This window comes from Physeter macrocephalus, chromosome 6, assembly GCF_002837175.3.
Source record: "Physeter macrocephalus isolate SW-GA chromosome 6, ASM283717v5, whole genome shotgun sequence".
Taxonomy (NCBI): Eukaryota; Metazoa; Chordata; class Mammalia; order Artiodactyla; family Physeteridae; genus Physeter; species Physeter macrocephalus.
Genome location: NC_041219.1, coordinates 71,795,095 through 71,817,166, shown reverse-complemented (window position 1 = coordinate 71,817,166; position 22,072 = coordinate 71,795,095). Strand labels below are relative to the sequence as shown.

General features: G+C 37.5%; 1 protein-coding gene across 2 annotated transcripts in view; it reads left to right on the top strand.

Annotated features, from left to right (window-relative positions):
• SOX5 (SRY-box transcription factor 5) overlaps positions 1-22,072 on the top strand; it is a 1,009,763-nt gene that overhangs the window by 75,658 nt on the left and 912,033 nt on the right. Inside the window, exon 2 of one of the 2 annotated variants that reach the window (XM_055085507.1) lies at positions 4,081-4,191. The exons of the other annotated variant lie outside the window; for it this stretch is intronic. The gene's annotated coding sequence lies outside the window, so the exon portion shown is untranslated. The remainder of the gene's footprint in view (positions 1-4,080; positions 4,192-22,072) is intronic. 2 annotated transcript variants of the gene reach the window in all.

The window sequence follows — 22,072 nt, the reverse complement described above, 5'->3', positions numbered from 1 at the left end:
TACAGGTCTTTTGTCTCCTTAGGTAGGTTTATTCCTAGGAATTTTATTCTTTTTGTTGCAATGGTAAATGGGAGTGTTTTCTTAATTTCTCTTTCAGATTTTTCATCCTTAGTGTATGAGAATGCAAGAGATTTCTGTGCATTAATTTTGTATCCTTCTACTTTCCCAAATTCATTGATTAGCTCTAGTAGATTTCTGGTAGCATCTTTAGGATTCTCTATGTATAGTATCATGTCATCTTGTTGCAAGGCTTTTTGACTTTATTTTGTTTTGCTTTAATGGTTGACCAAAAATTGACCACCTTAGAATGTCTACTTATGGGTCTTAGTTGAATTCTCCAGAGCAGCACTGCACTCTACACCAGTGCTTTGCAAACTGTGATGAGGACCAGTTTTTTTTTTTTTAAATTTCTAATCTGTCATAGACCGATGCTGTTGTAAAACCAAATAAGAATGGATTTGAAAAACAGATAAAAGAAAACCAAAGGCATGCAAAATCCAAGCCTTGATTTTTTAATTGTTAGATTCAACAGATATAAAAGGACTGTGTCAAATTTTTTTCAGTGTTTCTGTGTCTTGCTCTTAGGTGCTATCCCCTTTTCCTTGCAAACCAGTAACAGTTTTTGAAGGGACAGTGGCCCTCAGAGCATATGTGGGGTAGCACTGCTCAGCACATGTTTTAGCTGTCTTTCCAGAGAGTTGACTGTAAAATTTTCTCTTCTGCTTTTAATTAAAGTTTAGAATCAGCCTGTTGACTTTCCTCTAATAAAATTCATTCTTTCTGTACTTTATGAAATGTAGTCTATCTCTTGCCAGGTACTCATTGTTCCAGTACTCTGAAAATACACAGGATGGCCAGAGCCAAGAAACAAGAAGAGGTGACAGCAGTGGTCCCCACAATCAGTTCAGAGTGACTCACGCCTTTCCACCTCACACTCATCACTACCAGCTTTAGCGCAGTTCACGAACATTTTGTTGTGCCGACTTTTTATAAGATATTGTGCTGGGTGCTGGGGCTGTAAAGACGAATAGCACATGATTCTTACGCCCAAAGTGCTTATGATCCTACAGGAGAGACTCTGAGCAAGTTCTGTTTTTACATATGTTTAATATACTAAATTTTGAGATATAAGTGATATAAAATAAATGTTATTAACTTGATTGTTTCTTGAATTTTACTACTTCTCATCTCAAATGAGTTGTAGAAATTTTTTAAAGTGTAGATCTAGGGTAAAGCACATGGCAATATAAGTTAGTTCATACAGAATTCTCATTAATAATTTTCATAATAAAATTATTTAAAATTTTTAAAATTATGATGTAGTAGTCCTCTCAGTTTTTCTTATAGACCAGATTTTCCCCATGATAGATATTAAGACTTAAAAGGACATTACATTAGGTGTGTCATCCAGATGGAGTTATTCAAACACGATTTTAAGGCATCAAATAAAGGCAACCCATTTTCTTAGTTTGTAAGCCAAGTTATTTTTTGTTAGAACTCATTATAGAAGGATTCTGCCTTAATAAGCCTTGTTAAACCAAACATCTTACTGAGGCAAAATTAAATATAGTTATATAGTATTATTTATGTAACAAAATATGTATAAATCCTCGTTGTTTTATTTCCGCTTTAAAAATGATCCTTCAAATCTGGTAACTTCATTCCTCTTATATCTCCTTGATGTCTTCCAGTCATTTAGTCCTTATGAGGACAATAATTTACAGCATCCTTTATACAAATAAAATATATTTATGTAAATGTTTCTTTAAAAGTTTAGTATGCTATAAAAATGGTCAACCTTTATTGGACAAATTTTTGATTACTCGGGATTTTTATCACATATTAAGTGATTTTCTAGATTTCCTGAGCATTGCTTGCTTTTTACGTTTTTATGTAACCAGAAACAGCAATCAGGTATGCAGAGTAGCTTGATAAACTAGCACTAAGATCACCTAACTGCTTTTTAGGCTTAAGTCTCTGATATTAGAAAATATTCAATACATTAGGGCATTTGGTAAGAACTAGGGAGGCTAGACCTTTGCGGGCTTCTCTCTGCCTGAGGGCCCATCATTTGTGGGAGGCTATCTTACACCAGTGCTTACACTCATAGAGATGATTATCATTTGGATTCGTTCAAGAGCAGTTGGACTATATTTTTTGGTGGTTTGATCTGGAGAAGAAAACCTAAAAGCATTCCTGTGGTTTTGTGAAATCTAAAGACAACAGATATAAATAGTTAAATTTACATAGTGGTGCTTCACAAATGTAGATGGTTGAAAACACCATAGTCAGTTCTATTGCTGGGGGTTTGCTGTTGTGTTCAACCAGTGGTGTGACCTCACTGGCTCTTGCCACCTTGCACCAGCTCCTGTGAGCCTACGTGTGCGTCTCTTCCCAGCTCTGTGTTCAGTGACTTCATGGTGGGGTGGTAGCTTGAAATCGGCCATCAGGAAGTATTTTGCCATGGAATTTGCAAATGCTACAAGTCAGGGCTTTTTTCCTCCTGGAGAGTTGATTGTTAAACATATACCAGCACAGCATTGGTTTCGGCTTTAATCTTATTGTGAATGCAGATAATAGCGTATACTGATGATATTTGCTTAGTTTTAAAAGTGGTTCCCTCAGACATTTTGGAAAGGCCCTCTCTGCATGGTACTATCCTAGCAACGGGATATAAAGAGTAATGGAAAGATGAATGTTTTTTAGTAGTCAGTACTCTGTGAGTAACTAAAGAAGGAAAATTCTTTGCGGAGGTTAAAATCAGGTAATGCTTTTAAAAAAATTATTTTGTATATTATTGGTATTATATATCGCAAAATGACGTGCCTATTATATTGGTATATGTTTCAAAATAATTGACCATAGGTGACGCCATAGGTATTGTTTTAAAATTATGTTATTGTGTCATGTACATTACATATAGCATTATATATGTATAGATACATAGTAAAGCTTAATTAGTATATTATTTCCTAATTATAATAAGGCAATGTATGTTTTTATTAAAGGCTCTGGCAACTGAAGTGTTCTCTGAGTGTCTCAGGAATTGCTTTTATAGACTAAGGAGATGAAAATTCAGCATGTACACAAACTCAATTCCTGGTGTATAAATCAGAATAGATTCCAAGTACAATGACCTTTATATTAAGGACCATTTGGGGGCCTTAGAAGACATAGGCTACTGATAGAGGAACTTTTTCATCTGGACCCAAATTCAAATAAAACATCTGGAACTTAGTGACCAATTTGTCTTTGAAATTGTATTGCACCACATCCTCTACTGGCAATGTACTACTGGCTAGTGTAGAGGGAATGATTTGTCCATTGTTAGAGGTCTCTCCTAATTAAGATTATCAGGCCTGCTACTGCTTACCACATTATGAACTAAGGTATGATCCTTTGTGAGGGAATATGATGAAAGGATGGGTAGTTACAGGCCATGCCCTCTTGATTCCCTTTAACCTTTCTGAACTACCCTTCCCTTTGTTCCACTGGGCTGTCAATCAAACAACAGCCCGACTTCCTCTGGGTTCCTTTCACACACAGCTTTGCTTATCTGTTTGAGTGGCGTTTGTCTGATCTTTTTTTGGGGGGGGGCATGTATTTACTTTTAAGATCTTCTCTTTCTTATGTAAAAAAGGCAATTAGACTCGTATCTGTTTATTTTAAACAAAATGGCTGTTAATTAGTGTGATCAAAAACCCTGCCATTGTAGACTATGGGTTCTACTTTGTAGTTGCACTAAATTGAGTACGGTTTGGTGCCAGTTGACATGATAACAACTCAAAGTCTGGCTTTTTAGAAATTAATGAACAAACACATTTATGAGGCTTTGTTTTGTCTGGTTTAGATCTGTAGGCTCCGAATGCATCAGAGTTCTTATTTTTTACTGACTAATGCTCTTGCTTATTAAAAGTGCAAAAACTTACTGAAAAACTTTTTTTGATAACTTAATATAACTGATGTGTGAAAGCTATACCATTTTCATTTAATTGGTTCATTTATGATTTTATAAGTTGGAGTACAAAGTATGCTTATTTATTCCATCAGTAATGCACACTAACATTTCTTTTTATTAAGCTGTCAACTTACCAGAGCTCTAGAAACATCTGAACTGTCAGCCCCCCTGGGCACCTGCTCCTCCACCTCCATGCCCCACATTTAACGTTTAGAAGAAACAAGCAGATTCAGGTATTTATTTAATATAAACAATTTCAAGAGCATGGGTCAATCTGAGATGACTCAATCTCATACATCTTTAACATCTTCAGTGCTTTTCAATGATAGTTAATATTCAGAATAATGACCATGGGAATATTCTAAGAGTCTCCTTTATGGAAAAATTAGATTATGTTCATGATATACTACTTCTAAGGCAGAAAGCTATAACAATGTATACTAACAACTTTTTATATTGAGGATTTAGACAAAAGTAAATTTCTAGTTAGGTAGTCAGAAAGTTAAATCAAAGTAAAGTAAAATTGACCAGAATATTTCAGCTCTTTATTGTTCTGGTTAGTTATAGAGTTTAAAATTCATAATTTATTTATCTCATTGAAGAGAAAGAATAGGATGCCAAAAGTATCAGGAATCAAAAGACCCAGCTCTTTGGATGTGTGCAAACTTTTTGAATTATGGTAAGATAGGAGCACCAGTCCTAAGCTGGTTTTGCTAGATGTCTGAAAAAACTGGATTTAAAACTCATGCCCCAGATCATTTGTGAAATAGCAATGAAACTTGAGTTTTGATTGACTACTTTGGGAAAAAAATGCTTACTTGTGAATGGTAATAGATCAAAATGCCTCTCCAAAGTTATTTAGAATTAAAAATCTAATAATAATAGCTACCATTTATTTAATCTTTACAGTATTCCAGGTAGTATTCTGTGGTCAACAATTAATTAATGCTTGGATTCATTTATATATTATCATGTTTAAATTTAACAGTAACCCTACAAACCAGGCTTTTGTATACTCATTTTCAGTTGTGGAAACTGAGGCTCTAGCAGGTTAAATATCTTGCTAAAGTTCATTCAGCGGGTAAGTGATCTGAGATTTGAACTCAGATCATTCTGACCCCAAATGCTTTCCATGATGCTGTTTCCCGATATTTCACAATAATAGATTGTTTTGTAAAGGCAAGTTTTCGTATTTCGTGAGGAAATTACATCATTACCCTGTTTTCTTTATGTTTAACTTTTCCAAAATAAAAAGAGAGAGTTCCCCCATTTCTAGTTCTCTCACTGTTTGGAATCCGTTATCAAACACCCTTATGAGTGAAAAGCTGTTCTTAATAGATTTAAGTGTTTCAGTGATCTTCATCACTTATCTTGGAAGATTTCTGCCTTAATCTGTCCTCACTGTTGAACATTCTTTCTTGGTATTTAGCCTAAATTTACTTCTCTTGATTATACTCATTACTCCTAGTTACCTCCCTTATTGTGGATGTGTCAGTAATGATCTATCTTTAGCCAACTGGCCTTTGTTTACAGTCCTTCCCACAAGATTGAGGCTGATCTTGTAATGATGGTTAGAGATGATATAATATAGATGTGGGTAATTGAGCAATCAAATTCAAAGTACAGTCTAAACCTAGAATTAGTAGGAAAGTAATAAATGGCACTCAGTGTTGGTTTTCTATATCATCTGTACTTTGGTTTGCATTTAAAGACGTGTACTTGATGCTTTAAGCTTGCTTACTCACATTCAGTGACTTTGTATGGCTTATAGTATTAGCGTATACCAGCCTAATTAACAGTTTAAAAGTTTATTATGTATATCTTATTGGATATGACACCAATCTTATTTTTAAAATTATTTTACAGTAAATCAACATTTCATACAGTGTAACCTTTGATCATATTTGCTTACTGCTTCCTGCCCTCAAGTCCTTGATTTCCATTTCCTTTTCAGTAGTAATGAGACAAATTATCAAACAAGCTCATTTGAGGAAACTCCAATTGTAATCAGTTAGCTTGATGGAGGGAAAGATTTTTGGTATGCAGCAGTCATCCTCCCCTGTGGTTACCCAGTATGGTAATTTAAAGCTTAGTTTAGTGTATCGAGCACCCACAAAGTGAGCTTTACAGAGTAAAACCAGATGGCTTCATTCCACAGAGAATAGATATCTAGTCATAAGCTGCATGTGTCTAGGGATTTTTGTTTTGTTTTTTTGTGTAACGTTTTCATAATGCGCTAACCTGGGGCATCACAGAGAGTGGTTCTTTATATGTTTTTGTACAGAATTGAAGGTCTAAAGATATGAGTTGAATAAAAAGCATCACACAGTTGTGAATCTAGAACATGCATGCACAAGGGGGAGAAACCCAACCCAGAAATAAAGAGCCATCAAAAAGTGAAGCTGACCAGAGAACCCTAAAATAAAAATCAGGAACCAAAGCAGAAATAAAGGAAAGAAAGGTTAGATTACAAAACTTAGGGTGGAAACAGGCCAGGCACTGTGAAGCTCAATAGAGAAATAATTCATCTTCTTTGAAAACATTGTTAAAATCCCTGAAGACCAAGAAAATAGAAGCACAGGAAGAGAAATGTGAATATTTAAAAATAAAACAGTTAAAAGCTATAGATGCTAGACAAGACAGACATAATAAAGACTTCGAGACTTCAAGACCAGACATTATAAGAAGTCATACAAAACAGTAACAGCGGGAATAGGAGGGGACGCCTGGAGAACTGTCCTGTGGGGTTGTGTTTGACTAAAGCCTTCTGACCTGAGTGCACATGGGAAATTTCTGGATTCTCTGAGGTCTAGGATCAGTCTTACACATTTCTAATATTGGGGGCCAAGCCTGGGAAATCAACAAATCCCACTAGATAATCACATCTATAAAAGCTAACACTAACATAGTACTTACTGTGTTCTAAACTCCGTCCTAAATACTTTACATATTTTCTATTAACTAACGGAATCTTCCTAATTACCTGATGAAGAAGGTATACCATGGTGCATCCCCATTTTACAGATGAGGAGCCAGATACCAGAGAGATTAAGTAACTTGCCTAAGTTCCACAGCAAGAACGTGGCAGCACCAGGCTTTGCCAACCAGGTTGGCCCAGAGCCCCTGCTCTGATCGCTGTACTGCCTTAGCCCCTTGCAGGGCCCTGGAAGCTTTATGGTGTTTTGTTCCCTTCACCTGTTCTATCCAGTCAGTCACCAAATCCTGACAACTCCAGCTTTTAAATATCTGTACAGTGTGCTTTCTCATCCACCCATTGTCATGATCTCAGTGACTCCGGTGCCCTTGACCTCCAGCACTGCCCCCTTCCAAACCTCCTGCTCACTGCATCAGGCTGACTTTTTTCTAAAATGTAAATCTGACCATAAAACTCCTTCCGTTAGAATTGTTCTGTGTTTCTCCATCACATCAGGGTAAACTCCAAATTCCCAATGTGGTGTAAAGGGCCATTTTGATCTGATCACGGGCCCATATTTCCCCTCATGTACCCCAGCACAACTTCTGCTCCAGAAAGAGTGGATTACCTGTCGTTCCCTGCACATAGCCATGGTTCTTCAACTCCTCGTGAGTGCATCTGTTGTTTTCTCTGCCCACAGCTTTCTTCCTCCTGTCATGGCCTGGCTAACGTCTACTCATTCTTCATGATTCAGTTTAGGCAACACATCTTGCTGGAAGCCTTCCCTGGTCCCGTAGGATGAGTTAAACCTCTGCTTCTGTTTGTTAATCGCATGCTGTGCACAGCTCCATCGTAACACATGTGCTTAAGTGTGTTCATTGGTTTCTGTCTTCCTTGCCAAGTGGTTAACTGCTCAAGTACAGGGTTCATGTGCCCAGGCTCTCACAGGGACTGACACAGAGTAGGTGCTCAATTAATGTTTTTTGAATGAATGAGCAAAGAAATGAACGAAGGTATCTGACAGTATAAATACTTCTGCCGTTGGAGTTTCGGGTGAGGATATGATTTAGTATCAGACCTTAATCAGACTTTAATCCCTGTGTATTTTTCTGAAATAGGGAATGAGGGCCAGCGCCTTACCTTTGCTGAGGAGACGAATAAAGGCAGTGGTTTTAAATTACATATGAAGTAATTAAGTGGAGGAAGTAAGACTTTCCTGGCAGTTTTGGTAATGAGAATGCATTTAAAAATGGTCTGAATATCTTCAGTGCACTTTAAAAATGGGATGCATTTACTTTTGGCTTGTGGAAAAACCAGCACTGTGGAATATCGTAGGTTAGAGTCTCCATCCGACTGCATCACATTACCTGGGGAGGTTTAAAAAGCATACGTTTCTTGGACTTCATCCTTAAAGATTTGATTTAATGGGTTTTGTGTAGGGGCCCACACGCTGTGTTTTTTGAGCATTAAATGAGATATAAAGCCCTTAGCACAATTACTAGCAGCATGTACTCATTCGGTGGTAGATGTCATTGTTATCATCAGCACCATCACCATCAACACCATCCGCTTCATCTCTATCACTACTGTTAGCATCGCCACTATTCCTAAAGTTACTTTAGAATTATCAGTGGTGCTCCATAACCTAAATGCTTAATCGACTAGAAGGTCGGAAATGGAATATTTTCCAAATACTTCTTATTTCACTGTTCGTGTCAAATGGTTCCCTTTGAAAACACACCCACATTACCAGCCCATTTTACTAGCTGTGAGACTTGGACAAGTGATTTAAACTCTGCACCTCAGTTTCCTCATATGTAAAGTGGGGCTAATAATATTTCCTGTCTTATGGGGTTTTTATTAATACACATAAAGTAATTAGAAGAATGCTTGCATAAATAAGTTCTCAAAAGATATTAACTTTTACTAGAAGTAGCAGTAGTAGTAAAAGGGAAAAGAAAACAAACCCAGACTCCACATTCCAAAATGTTGAGTAACAGTACCTGTGTACTTACACCCACGTATCATATAAGCAAGTATAAACACACATACATATGTTTATTTTGGCAAATACTGATGTTCCATAATTTCCCAGGGTACAGATTCCAAATTCCATCAGAGGAAAGCCAAAGATCTAAACCTCTTATCTGAAGCAGTCCTTGTTCACGACTACCAAGTAGGTGACCCCTCTTTGTCAGCACACTTTTAAACTGATGAAAGTTTAGATTCATTTTTAAGTTTTTATTTATTTGAAAAAAATCAATAAATATGTAAGCAAATTTAAAGAGACACATTCAATTCCAGTGGAGTGAATGAGGAGAGAAAAGTTTGTGTTTCTGGTCATGTAAGGAAAAAAATAGCTGAAGAGTGTAGATTTCAGTGTTCCAAAATAAAAAATGATGCCTGACCAGGATTGGAAGCTTCAGATCAAAAGGGCAATTTTAGAAAATTGTGGTGAGTGAATGAGAGCACTAGTTTATTGAAGAAATCAATTTGCTATCTTAACCAATGGCACCAGTGCCATCCCTATAATCCCTGAAAATAGACAAACACTTTGTGGTTCACCAGTCCATAGATCACATCTACTTCTTTCCACCTGGCAAGCTCACACCCTTTTCAAATGAGATAGTATCACCGGAGCTTTGTGGGTTTATGAAGCCACAAGTTTATTAGTTAGATAAAATCTCTAAGTGTTGAGAAGTTTAAAACTGTGTTGTCAAACCAAATTTCAGTTATAATGGCAATTTCCAAAGTAAATATGACACAGTAACTTTTAAATCTTGTCATTCTGTTTCCTTGAGAGTGTGTGATGTGTGATTATCTATGGCAGGGCTTCCTGTCTTTGTTTTCAAATTCAGCTGTACACAGAGAGTAGCAATTGAAATACTGAAACTTAGAATCTGCAACTGGTAAAACACCTCCAGTTGCCCTATATGCTTCTATGGATAAAGATGGGGCAAATTTTTTACAAAAGAAAAAAATAAGGCCTTATTTTAAAAAATTAGGTATAATTGATGTATAATATTATATTAGCTTCAGGTATACAGTGTGATGATTCGGTATTTATATGTATTGCGAAATGATCACCGCAGTAAGTCTTGTTAACATCCATCACTATACATTGTTATACTTTTTTTCTTGTGATGAAAACATTTAAGATATACTCTCTGAGCGACTTTCAAATATGGAATACAGTATTATGAGGTATAGTCACCTATACATTACCCCCTCAGGACTTACTTATTTTACAGCTGGAAGTTTGTACCTTTTAATCCCCTTTACTCCCTCCCCACCACTTCTGGCAACCACCAATCTGTACTCTCTATCCATGAGCTTGTTTTTGGTTGGTTGGCTGTTAATGTATTTTTTGGTTTGTTTTTTAGATTCTACGTATAAGTGAGATCATATGGTATTTGTCTTTCTCTATCTGACTTAATTCACTTACATAATGTCCTCAGGGTCCATCCATGTTGTCACAAATGGCAAGATTTCATTCCATTTTAATGGCTCAGTAATAATATTCTCTCTCTATATATCACATTTTCTTTATCCATTCATTCATATCTTGGCTACTGTGAATAATGCTGCAGTGAACATAGGGGTGCATATATCTTTTAGAGTTAATGTTTTCATTTTCTTCAGATAAATACCCAGAAGTAGAATTGCTGGATTATATGATAGTTCTGTTTTAAATTTTTTGAGGAACCTCCATACCGTTCTGCACAGTGGCTGCTCCAATTTACATTCCCACCAGCAGTGCAAGAGTGTTGCCTTTTCTCCACACCCTCTCCAGCATTTGTTATTTGTCTTTTTGATGATGGCCATTCTGACAGATGTGAGATGATATCTTATTGTGGCTTTGATTTGCATTTCCCTAATGATTAATGATGTTGAGCACCTTTTCATGTACCTGTTGGCCATTTGCCTTCTATGGAAAAATGTAAATATAGCTTTAAGTGTATAATGCAGTAGTCAGAGGAGAAAACAACCTTGGGGCAGGGAGAGGTCCTCTTTAATATATTATTCTGTCTCATTGAAATGATCAAAAAGGTCTAATGCAATAAAAACTTACCAGAACTCAGTATTCAAAGGCCTAAGTAAGCCCTTTTTCTTCTATTTTAACATTTGACTTTAGGAATAGAAGCTAATTGTAAGGAAATAACCTGATACCAGGTAACAACTTTTGAAAAACAAATTGCAGGGTATTCATTTATGTTATAATATTTTCTTTCAAATTTTAAACATGGAATTGCTAAATGAGAATTAATTTTGACTATGAACTATAGGTATAGGGTTAGGAAAGTGGAAGTTTCCAATTAATCCCAGGCTTACTATATTACCAAAATGTAAATATGGGTATTTAGCTATATTCTTACTGTTACTCTATGTGAAAGAGTGACAATAAGTCTTCCCAATGTAATAACATGATGATATATAGCCTGTATATTGTTGGATCCTCTCCAGAGCTCTTCCAAATGTTAATACATGCTCAGGTAATCCTGTGAGGTATGAAGCAATAGAATAAGCTTCATTTTACAGTTGAGGATATTGGCAAGAGAGAGGTCAAAGATGTAACCCCAAATGTTATTAATTAATAACTGAGCTGGCAGTAGAGTCTCCAAGAACAGAGAATATGCTAGTATATTAAACTGAAGTACAATTTTATGGGGTTGATAATATTAAACAAAATAGGTTTGTGGTTGGGGGCTTCCCTGGTGGCGCAGTGGTTGAGAATCCGCCTGCCGATGCAGGGGACGAGGGTTCGTGCCCCGGTCTGGGAAGATCCCACATGCCGCGGAGCGGCTGGGCCCGTGAGCCATGGCCACTGAGCCTGCGCGTCCGGAGCCTGTGCTCCGCAAAGGGAGAGGCCACAGCAGTGAGAGGCCCGCGTACCAGAGGAAAAAAAAAGAAAAAAAAAAAAATAGGTTTGTGGCTATTGTGAACCTTACAACATTGGTGCCACATGGGAGAAAGATGTCTTAAAGAACAACAGGTTTTTATTTTGCTCAACAGTCATCACTGCCAGAATAAGTGTTCAATGAAGGTTAGGTCTTATTGATACTGTTACATAGATTGTGAAAAATTACTAGACATACCACTCAAACCAAAGTAAATTAATGCTACTGCAAAAAGATGATAAATTATGATATATTTATGGTAAAGGACTATTGTTAGCTCAAGTTAGCGACATGGTTGCTATTTTCACCACCATTCAGAAAGTAGGAATTTCTTACTTGAAATTAATTAATTAGTGTGAATTGCTATCTTAATGGGGATAGACTGCAATGACCCATGGTTTTATGCATTTGAGCAAAAACTGTCGCTTCACATCAAATTGCCATCCTCCCATTTCTCTTACCTAAGGTATAAATCTGCTGACATCTTTCGTATTGCACAGTGACAGCATCGCAAGCAAACTCCAGATTCAGTGTGTTCGAAACAAGAATCATAGAGGCCACTGTTATGGCTTAAATGACCAGCTTAGAGCATGTTAGACTTAGTGCAGTGTGTCTTTCTGCAAAATAATGTTTTTGGTTGTACAGCTGGTACAGTGAATTCAGTACGTATCACTGGGCCAATCTGGTGTACTTAGATGTTTCTCCTTATTCTTTCTTTTGTAAAGGTATTGTCATTTGGTAGAGGGAACTCAAATCTCAAGCCAAACATATACAGATACCTGAACATTCATGGTTTCTCAAGAGAGCAAGCCTCTAATGATTTTTCAATAATAGGGCAAGTGTGTTTGGTGATACCAATTTACTTTCTCCAACAAAATGTGACCTATAACAGGAAACCAATTCCTAGTTACCCAGGTCAGTTTGGACTGGCCACATGACACAGAAAATTATCTAGGGGCATACAGGGATGAGTTGGAATCTTCTGGAAGCGTCTGTGAGGAGGAAACCACCATGAAGAGCTGTTACCACTGCTGTTCTCCTGCTGGTACCACTACAGCGCTGCTTTCTCACAAACCCATCTGTTCTTAACACATCCTGAAAAAGGAGGCGGAAATGCATCTCTGAGGGAGTGCTTGAGAAAAGAAAATGGAATAGTAAGGGGTAGCCCCATGCAGATTATTCCTCATGATGTGAAAATGCTTTTACAAGGACCAGGGAGACTTCTGAACTGAGTAAGTCCAAGTAAAAACAGATCTGGAAAACATTGCTGTTTGAACCTAATCCACTTAACTTGGTCTGTCTTTAAGCTGCCCGCTTAGAGTTCATTCTTTCAGAAGTTGAGCACCCCTGTCACTGAGTAGTGGTCAGATTAATTGTGCTGTCCTGCTTGCTTGCTGGCTGAAGTCTTTTTTGTTACTTCTAATGTAAGCCTTTAGAAAGCTACAAAGTACAGTGACAGACACTATCATATTCAATTGGACGTGCTTTCTGCAGATTTGTTAAGGATTTACTTTACACATTTGTAACATTTAGTTGCCATGGAGATGACCCCAGTGGTAAGAGGAACAGCCTTTAGGTTGGACCTCAGATTTTCCTTTCATTTCCATTTAATTTGATTTGACTGCAAAATGTCACTTCCATTGCATTGATTAAGCTTCAGTGCTGCCACCAGCCCTGTTAGAAAGGTGAAAGGGCAGGCCAGCTGCTGTCGTTTTGCACCCCTACCCTTTTCTGATATCAATACAGATAAGCTTTTGAGATGAGAAACTCCTTCGCTACATTGATGCAGACACAATTTCTCTTGCTCACTTCATGAAATATAATAAAACTAAAATTGTGCTCAGAAATCTTTATTCACTCAAAAGCACACTTTATGTAACCTCAATTTTTCTGTTTGAGCTCCATGTTCCTGTAAGGTGTGATATACAGTGTATGAAAACTAAAAATTACTATGTCTTAGGTTTCCCTTAAAATTTTTTTAAACTCAGCAGTTGGCTACTCTCTTGAAATAGTTCTTTTGTAGTTCACATGAATTAGAAATAAGTTACAAAATGAAATTACATATACAAATATAAAAAATTAATTCTTGCTCATAGGGATTGGAAGTGCCATCCTTAGGTAATAATCAAGGCAGATTGGAAGCAAAATGATGCTGTAGACAAAGTTTTTCTATGGTACCCTGTATTTCTTCTGTCTGCTTCTTTCTCTCTTCCCTCCCTTGACTTATAATGAATGCTTCAGTAACCCAGAATTCATTCATCTCTCCTTTTAGGTAAAAAAAAAAAAACCCAATTTGGTAAATTAATTCAACCCTAAGATTTGAGAAAATAAGTGCATTAACTTCTTGGGAGTATAGCATTTATATTTAACCGGAGAAGCAGAGGACATTATTTAACACAAAAAACTTACTGCTAATAGGAGAACACCAGGCACAAGTGGGGAAGACAATTTGACAGGAAGCCTTCCGGACACTTTTCAAATCATAGCACCTAGATTTCCGCCTCAAAATGGATACTCGGTTCTGTTGTGTTTAGGAGTTTACTTTATTGGGCTTCTTTAAATGTACCATCATTTGGGAAAAAGCACTCAGTTGCTTGTTGGAACATATACAGGAAACCTGTGAATTTATGGCTGAAAACATACAAGTCAGTGATCACGAAAGATATGCCAGCACTTTGGGGGCAAAGCACCTTGACTGGGGCTTACTAATTTCATGTTTCTGTAAGAAAGGTAGCTTTCTTGACTAGGAATGGGAGTGGGGGGGAAAGGAAGCAATCTTGCTATTTAGATATTGATTCCTTGGTTTGTGGGGTTATGGCTAGGATCAGGTCTGCTGTCCTTTGGGAATTGATACCAGCATTCTATCCAGGGGCCCTTTGGATGGTTCATATGATTTCTGTTGGAAGTCCAAAGTGATGTGCATTGGGAGAGTACTGATGATTTCCTTTTTGGTCCCTACTGTAGCAAGTGCACTTAACCAGACAAGTTTTGCTCTGTTGGAATATTCTAGAATTCTGGTTAATAATATAGTGAAAGTCATAAGTGTGGTTCCCTTTAGTTGTTATCGCTAAATGATTCAGAGTAGTATCTGTCAGACTGTAATGTGCGTGTGAATCATCTGCATATCTTGTTAAAATGCAGGTTCTGATTCAGAAGGCCTAGGGTGGGGCCTGAGATTCTATGTTTCTAACAAGTTGCCAGCTGAGCCGGATGTCGCTGGTTCCCAGACCATACTTTGTGTAGTAGGGACTTAGGGCAAGTTCTCAATCTTGGCAGCACGTTGAAATCACCTGGCAAGATTAAAAAACCTCTCTGCCTGGGTCCCATTAGACCCTCAGAGATTAGCATTTAATTGAGTAGAGTGTTAGCTGGGTAGGATTTTTAAAAGCTCTCTAGGTGATTTTGATGTTCAGCAAAGGTTGAATACCACTGGTTAGATAACAGACCTGTGAAGATGGGGAAAAAATACACATAGATGATAATGTGACAAATAATATTTTCAAAACCCTCCTTAGGGTTTTTAGTTTTGCTATTAGTCTGGAGACAACATTGAAACAAATATGTAAATAAAAACAAATTTGTCATTCCATTCATTAATTGCAAATACAAGTCCACAAATGAGCATTTAACAATATTATCTTCAGCAATTTCTTCTTTTGAAAGTAATTCAGGGTAGGTTGCCAGATTTAGCAAGTAAATATACAGACTCTGAGGCCCCTTCCCAGGCCTGCTGCATCAGAACCTGCATTTTAAAAAGATACTCAGGTGATTCATATGCACAATACAAATATTGCATGGGACACACTTAAAAAAATTGTTGTTTATTTGAAATTCGAATTTTTTTCGGTGTCTTGTATTTTCTCTTTCAACCCTATCTAGGAAGGAATTAGCATTTATTTCATTACAGAATAAAAATGGAAAGTAGCATTCTGAGTTTAGAGAACACTTTTAATATCTTAGCTCTCATTTCACCTCATCTTCCTGTGTCTATAAAGCCTCCTGATTTTTAAGCCTAACAGAAAATAAAACCAGCTGATAGACCTCAAGATGTCATGCTGTGTTGGAAACAAAGAAGATGTATTGTTCTGTGTTGCAAGAATGAGAGATGGCTGTATCACTTTTAGCGTAATAGTTTACATGACAAAAAAGTTTTTTCCTTAAGTTTATTTAAAAAATTGTCACATATTTAAAATTCCTTTTATTTATGGAATTCAGAAGCCACCTTATTATAACTAAAGTGTAATAATTGGTTATGCTCATAAAACTACAAATACTAGAATTCCACAGAAAGAGAATTATCCAAAGGCTTATCTTACTATGATCCCACAAGGCTAAAAATGCTGTGTCTATGTACACAAAGAAGAAATACTAATCTTTTAAAAAATTACTTAGATTAACTAAAATGTCAAAGTCGAGCACTGGTAAAAACAATATCCATTGTTATAAACTCACATTTAACAGGTTCCTGTCTCCAATGAATCACAGATATTGAAAAAAATAGGCTATAAAAGTATAGTTACAAAAATTAATTTTCAGGTTGAGGTAAAAAATACATCATTGGCATTATTAGATATTTCTTTTAACTATCTCCCCTTTTGGAGTCTTTGTCACATATCTGGTGCTCTATTAAGAAGATATTCATATGCTGCTATTGAATACAGTGATTTGTGCTTTAAAATGTAGTGTTGAGAACTCTACTTGGAATGTGTTGCTGTATATAAGATTGAGCTTTAATAGTGTTATATTTCAATCTATAAATAACTTTTGCTTCCTATCTGACATTAAAACAATGTATGGCATTTGGCAAAAAGTAAACTGCCAAATGATTTCTTAAGTGCCTAGTTAAGGGATGTCATTGTAAATTTTTTAAACTGGTGAAAACACTGTAAGAATGTGTCTTAGCTTTACTGATCCTTCAAAATAAATGATTTATTTTGGCACTCGGAAATCATAAATGCTAATCAGCATTCTGAAAAGTGTGGCATTGTTGATTTTTATTTATGGTGAGTCAAGTTAACAGGTATATTGTGTTGTGAAGCTCTACTTAATTAGTGAGAATCAGGAAGGCAAATGATAATGAAGGCCTCACACTTACAAACATGGTGAACCAAGGGAGGACAGACCTTGTTTATTTGTAGTCTTTGTAGTCTTGGTGAAGGGACACATCTACCACTTCATAGTCAGATCTCACATGACCTAACTGGACCTCCTTTTAGGAGCTTCTTTCACTTGTAAAATGAGAAAAGGAATATTCCGCCATTGAGTTGTGAAGATTAGTAAAGTAACATGTAAAGCTCCTAGCATGGTGCTGGTAGATATTTGGAAAAAAGTTAGTTTCCACCTCAATCATCCTGATCCCCTAAATCCCTCTAACTCGTTGGGACCATTCTCCTTCTTTGGTAGAGTTTCTAGAAATATAATATGGCATGTTGGATGCTGAAAAGAGATAGACTATTAACTGTTCTTTGGCCAGATTTAAGCTCAGATGTGGTATATATATATTTTTTAATTAATTAATTTATTTTTATATTTATTTCTGGCTGTGTTGGGTCTTCGTTTCTGTGCGAGGGCTTTTCTCTGCTTTTGTGGAAAGCGGGGGCCACTCTTCATCGCGGTGCGCGGGCCTCTCAGTGTCACAGCCTCTCTCGTTGCGGAGCACAGGCTCCAGACGCGCAGGCTCAGTAGTTGTGGCTCACGGGCCCAGTTGCTCCACGGCATGTGGGATCTTCCCAGACCAGGGCTCAAACCCGTGTCCCTCGCATTGGCAGGCAGATTCTCAACCATTGCGCCACCAGGGAAGCCCCAGATGTGATATTCATAGGTGAAGTCTAGTTAAAGTCTGTTGAGGAAAACAGTTTTTAATAAAAAAAAGAACACCCACTTGTAAATCAAAAGATAGAGGATCTGGTCCTGGGACTAACTGGACATTTGATTCAATGCAAATTATTTAATTATTCTTGGCTGAATTTTCTTTACTTTTACAAAAGAAGTAGAGTTGAACTGGAATATTTCTTTGTTGCCCTCCTTGCTCCTTTTATAATGTTTCTTGGTTTGGTTTTCCTGAGGTGCTGGGTCAGAGATTGGGAGTGTGTTCAGATCAACACTGTCTACCGAAAAAAAAATGCACAACGTAAAAGTTGAGAGTTATGTTTTATTTGGTGGACAAAACTGAGGCCTTGGGCTTCCCTGGTGGCGCAGTGGTTGAGAGTCAGCCTGCCAATGCAGGGGACGCGGTCGTGCCCCGGTCCGGGAAGATCCCACGTGCCGCGGAGCGGCTGGGCCCGTGAGCCATGGCCGCTGAGCCTGCGCGTCCGGAGCCTGTGCTCCGCAACGGGAGACGCCACAACAGTGAGAGACCCGCGTACCGCAAAAAAAAAAAAAAAAAACAACAAACAAACAAAACCTGAGGCCTTAAGCCCAGGACACAGCATCTCAGATAGCTCTGAGAAACTGTTCTGAAGAGGCAAGGCGGGGAGCCAGGATATGTAGGAGTTTTTGCAACAAAGACCAGGTAGTCGGAACATCAAAAGACTACTGTTAATTAAGGAAAACCAGATATCTCAAATTAAGGAATTTAGCACTTCTCTATGTATGGGAAGACGCAGGAGTCTAGGCTCACTGAAATCATTCCTTTGATATGCACCTCAGCTATCTGGGGCCAGTATACTATGCTTCTCATCCTGAGTCTCCTTAGGGCGCACCATCAGGGGTGGCTGCAGCAGTTGACCGCTAAGGGACGGGGGCATCTTGCCTCCATCCTGAGTTCCCTCAGGGCTCACCATCAGGGCGGCTGTAATGTGATGGCTTGAAGGCTGCAACATCCTTTGTTTACTGATACGACAGGTGGCATTTTTAGTTCACAATACCTACGAGGGAGTGAAGGCCCCAGGGGTAGGCAGAGCGAGGCGTTGGACTGAGATACAGCAGGAGCTCAGGCCTCAGCCCGTCCCGCAGGGGGCGCTTGTGCGCTGTGTGGCCCTTCAGAGTTGTTCTCAACCGAGGCAAGAGTGCTAGGCCTCTGTCCTCTCAGACCCTTTCTCGGGGCACAACTTTGGGCAAGGCAGCCCCCCTTCTTCTTCTGGGGGGGCAGGTCCTGAAGAAGAATCACTTGGTAGTTGGCAGCAGCCAGACCTCCTGGCAGCTAGATTGAGTGCCTCCATCCTGGAGGGGGATCTGACCCAGCCTCTACTACCTGAGGTTAGATTGGTTTCCTATCATTCCAGGACTCAGATCCAGCAGAATACCAGTCTTTATTGGAGTGCTGTCTTTTTCAGAGATGTTTTGGGGAATGTGCTAAGATTTAGGATCTCTGGGTGTACTTGGGAGTGTTATTTTGAGCGTAGGCTCCGCTTATGCATTTTCTGAAGTGAAATTAAACAAAATTTCAGTCTGATGTGAAATCTTTGCTGAACTTTGCAGAAGGACAGACTTTTTGTACTATTTCTAAGGGATCTCTCTCATACAAATCTCTCCAAAGGGACCCACATAAAACAGCATTGGCTTTTGCAGTTTCATTTGTAGTTATGACCAACACAAAAAATGCTCAGGTACAGTATGAGACGTTTTAAAAATGATAATAGTCTTACAAGTCACTGGGAAAATCAGCCTACTTTGGAACTTTTTGATTCTATTCAGGTTTTGTTTCAGTTTTGAATAGGAGGACTCTTCCTGTCTCAAAACTCTTCACCTGTCTTTAATTAGCTGATCATTTTTCAAGTTTTAGGATCGTATATTTTACAGAAGATGTGCTGTGGATTAGCCCTCTGGATAGGGACCCTGCAGTGAAGGTATTTTTATGTTAGTTGAAGCAGAGGGGGCTGAATAGATAAGACCATCAAGAAGATAAAGCTAACTTTATCTATTATCTAAAGCAGTTCAGTGTATTGAAATATACCAATGCATTCTTGCAGTGGTCTTATTTGGTGGAATAGATAAAGTGTGAACCTCTGTATCCCCTTAGTTGGCCTGAAAATGGGATGTCAAACAGCATATAATCATCTTTCTTGTTTAAAAAAGAGAGTGAGAGAAAGCGATTTCTATTTGTGTCAGATTTTAGATGTCTTAATATTCTTTCCTGTCTAATTTTGCAGAAAGTGATAATAGAGTTCCTGTCAAATTAGAGGCTGCAGACTTTTAACCTATGTCGTGAAAAAAACATTAGTTATTATTACCATAAACATAATTCAAATAAAAATTTAGTTGTGTTACCATTATGTTGAAGGGTGCATTCCAAGCATATAATTTTACTCATTATATACATTAAAAATTCTGAATGACAGTACGTTGGAGAAGAAATTTAAAAAATACATGAAGGGTTTTGGATTGTCTTTTGCTTCCAAAGATGCAGTAAATTTGTAACTGGAAAAATTAGAATGAAAGTGATTCCCATAAAAAATTGTGCAGCTCTGTTCCTATGGAACACAAAATTAATTTCTAAAATACCATAGCCAGTTACATGTTTGTAATTTTGAGGCAGAGGTGGTCAAAGCGAATAGTGTCGAGTAAGGGAAAAAAGTGAGATAAGAAAGAAGCAAGTGGAAATCTCACAGTGTGTCCAACTTCATGGAAAGAGCTACAAGCAAGTGATATTTCTGATTTTGATGAAATAACAGTTGAATCTGTTTTATTATTCACCTGAGAATTATTTGCTTGAGTCAGGTTGCTAAATGTGAAAATGACACTGGATCAATCTTTAGAATTTTTCAAGGCTTTCTTGAAAGTCATGACAATTTTGACTCTCATCATTACATTTTCCAAGTGCTGGTAGACAGAGTACATTTTTTCAGTAGTTCAGGTATATACATAGACTATCTAAGCAGATGTGTTCTTGGTATGAAGGGGTATTTTCTCAGCCAAATTAATAAAACAAGAGAATGAATGAGAAAACAAAGAGCTTAACTCTAGAGAAGTCCTCTCTAACCGCTTTTAGCAGTGTTATCAAATTGGGTCACAGATAATTAGATTAATTTGACTACCCTATGGTTTTATTTGGAGAAATGTAGCGTGGCAACTCTCTTTGCTCTTGGATATCTATAGGATACAAGAAAATGGAAACACTCGGCTTTCAAAAATGGGAGAGCTATTATGTCATGCTCAGAGAGATGTAGACACTGATAGATTATCAACACCTGAAGCCACTCTATTAAAGCATGCTTTGGTGCTGCAAGCAAAAGTCACAGAAAATTGGCTCATGGGTCACCATCTAAGCTTGCTACCAGTTGGTTTCCTTTAATTGGCTATCATGTCCATTTACCAGAAATTGGCTCTATTTTCTAGATGCTGGATGTAGGAGTGATTTACTTGTGTGAGTGTGATGAGGATTACACCTGTAAGAATATAGTTTCAAACATAATTTCCTTAGAAAAATTACTAACCACGTGTATCTGAATATGTGTACTGCAAAGGAATCACAAAACCTAGAACCTGAGCGGCTTTTCAAAGAATCTGACTTTTCCTAAAGACAGTATTGGGGTAGAAGGGTCATGAAGGCCTCCGGGTGGGCCCTGGTCTGTAAGGTATTATTAAGGACAATTTCAGGATTGTATCAAAGGAATTGAAAAATAAATAGCACAGCACAATGCTTGGTGTAGGTATTTTACCTAATATATGCATAACTTATAAACCCACATCTTAATGCCTGTCTGAGTAGATTGCTTTCATGTTTAGAGCATAACCACTTAAGCATGCAGTTTTGCTCAACTTCTTAAGAAATCAGTTAGGCTTTTTTTTTTTTTTAAGAAAACTATTCCAGCATTTAACTTTGCTTTTCTGAACTAACAGGCATTTTTGGTTATCTAATTACTTTAACCATGTATTTCCTGAAATGTGGTTGTCTACTAATAGTTTTAACCACAAATACAGATGCTCTAATTTCTGTTCTTTTATAGGTCTTTTTGAATTAGGTCCGCTGGTATGATCAGGAGGAAGGTTAATGTAAGTCTAGAATAAATATTTTAAAAGTATAAGAAGTGAGTACTTCAAATGTAAAGGAAAATAATTGTAACTTTTTTTCTGAAACAAGTATAGCAAGGATTTTAAGACTTTCTATTTAATTACTTTGCATTGAAGCCATCTGGTTTGGTAACTTTCATGACCTTATATTCCCTGAATGTTCTCATAAATCAAAGGAAGAATATGCTCAATTCTAACAATAGTCCCGGGGAAAATTCCATATTTGAAAACAAAAGAAAGAAACGTAGAATCAAGGTTGCCTTGGGAATTTTGAGGTCCTGCGTAAGGTTAATTGGGAGGGCATAAATTCCTTTATCCTCAGATTTTTCTTTTCCTTTCTCTTCTCTCCCC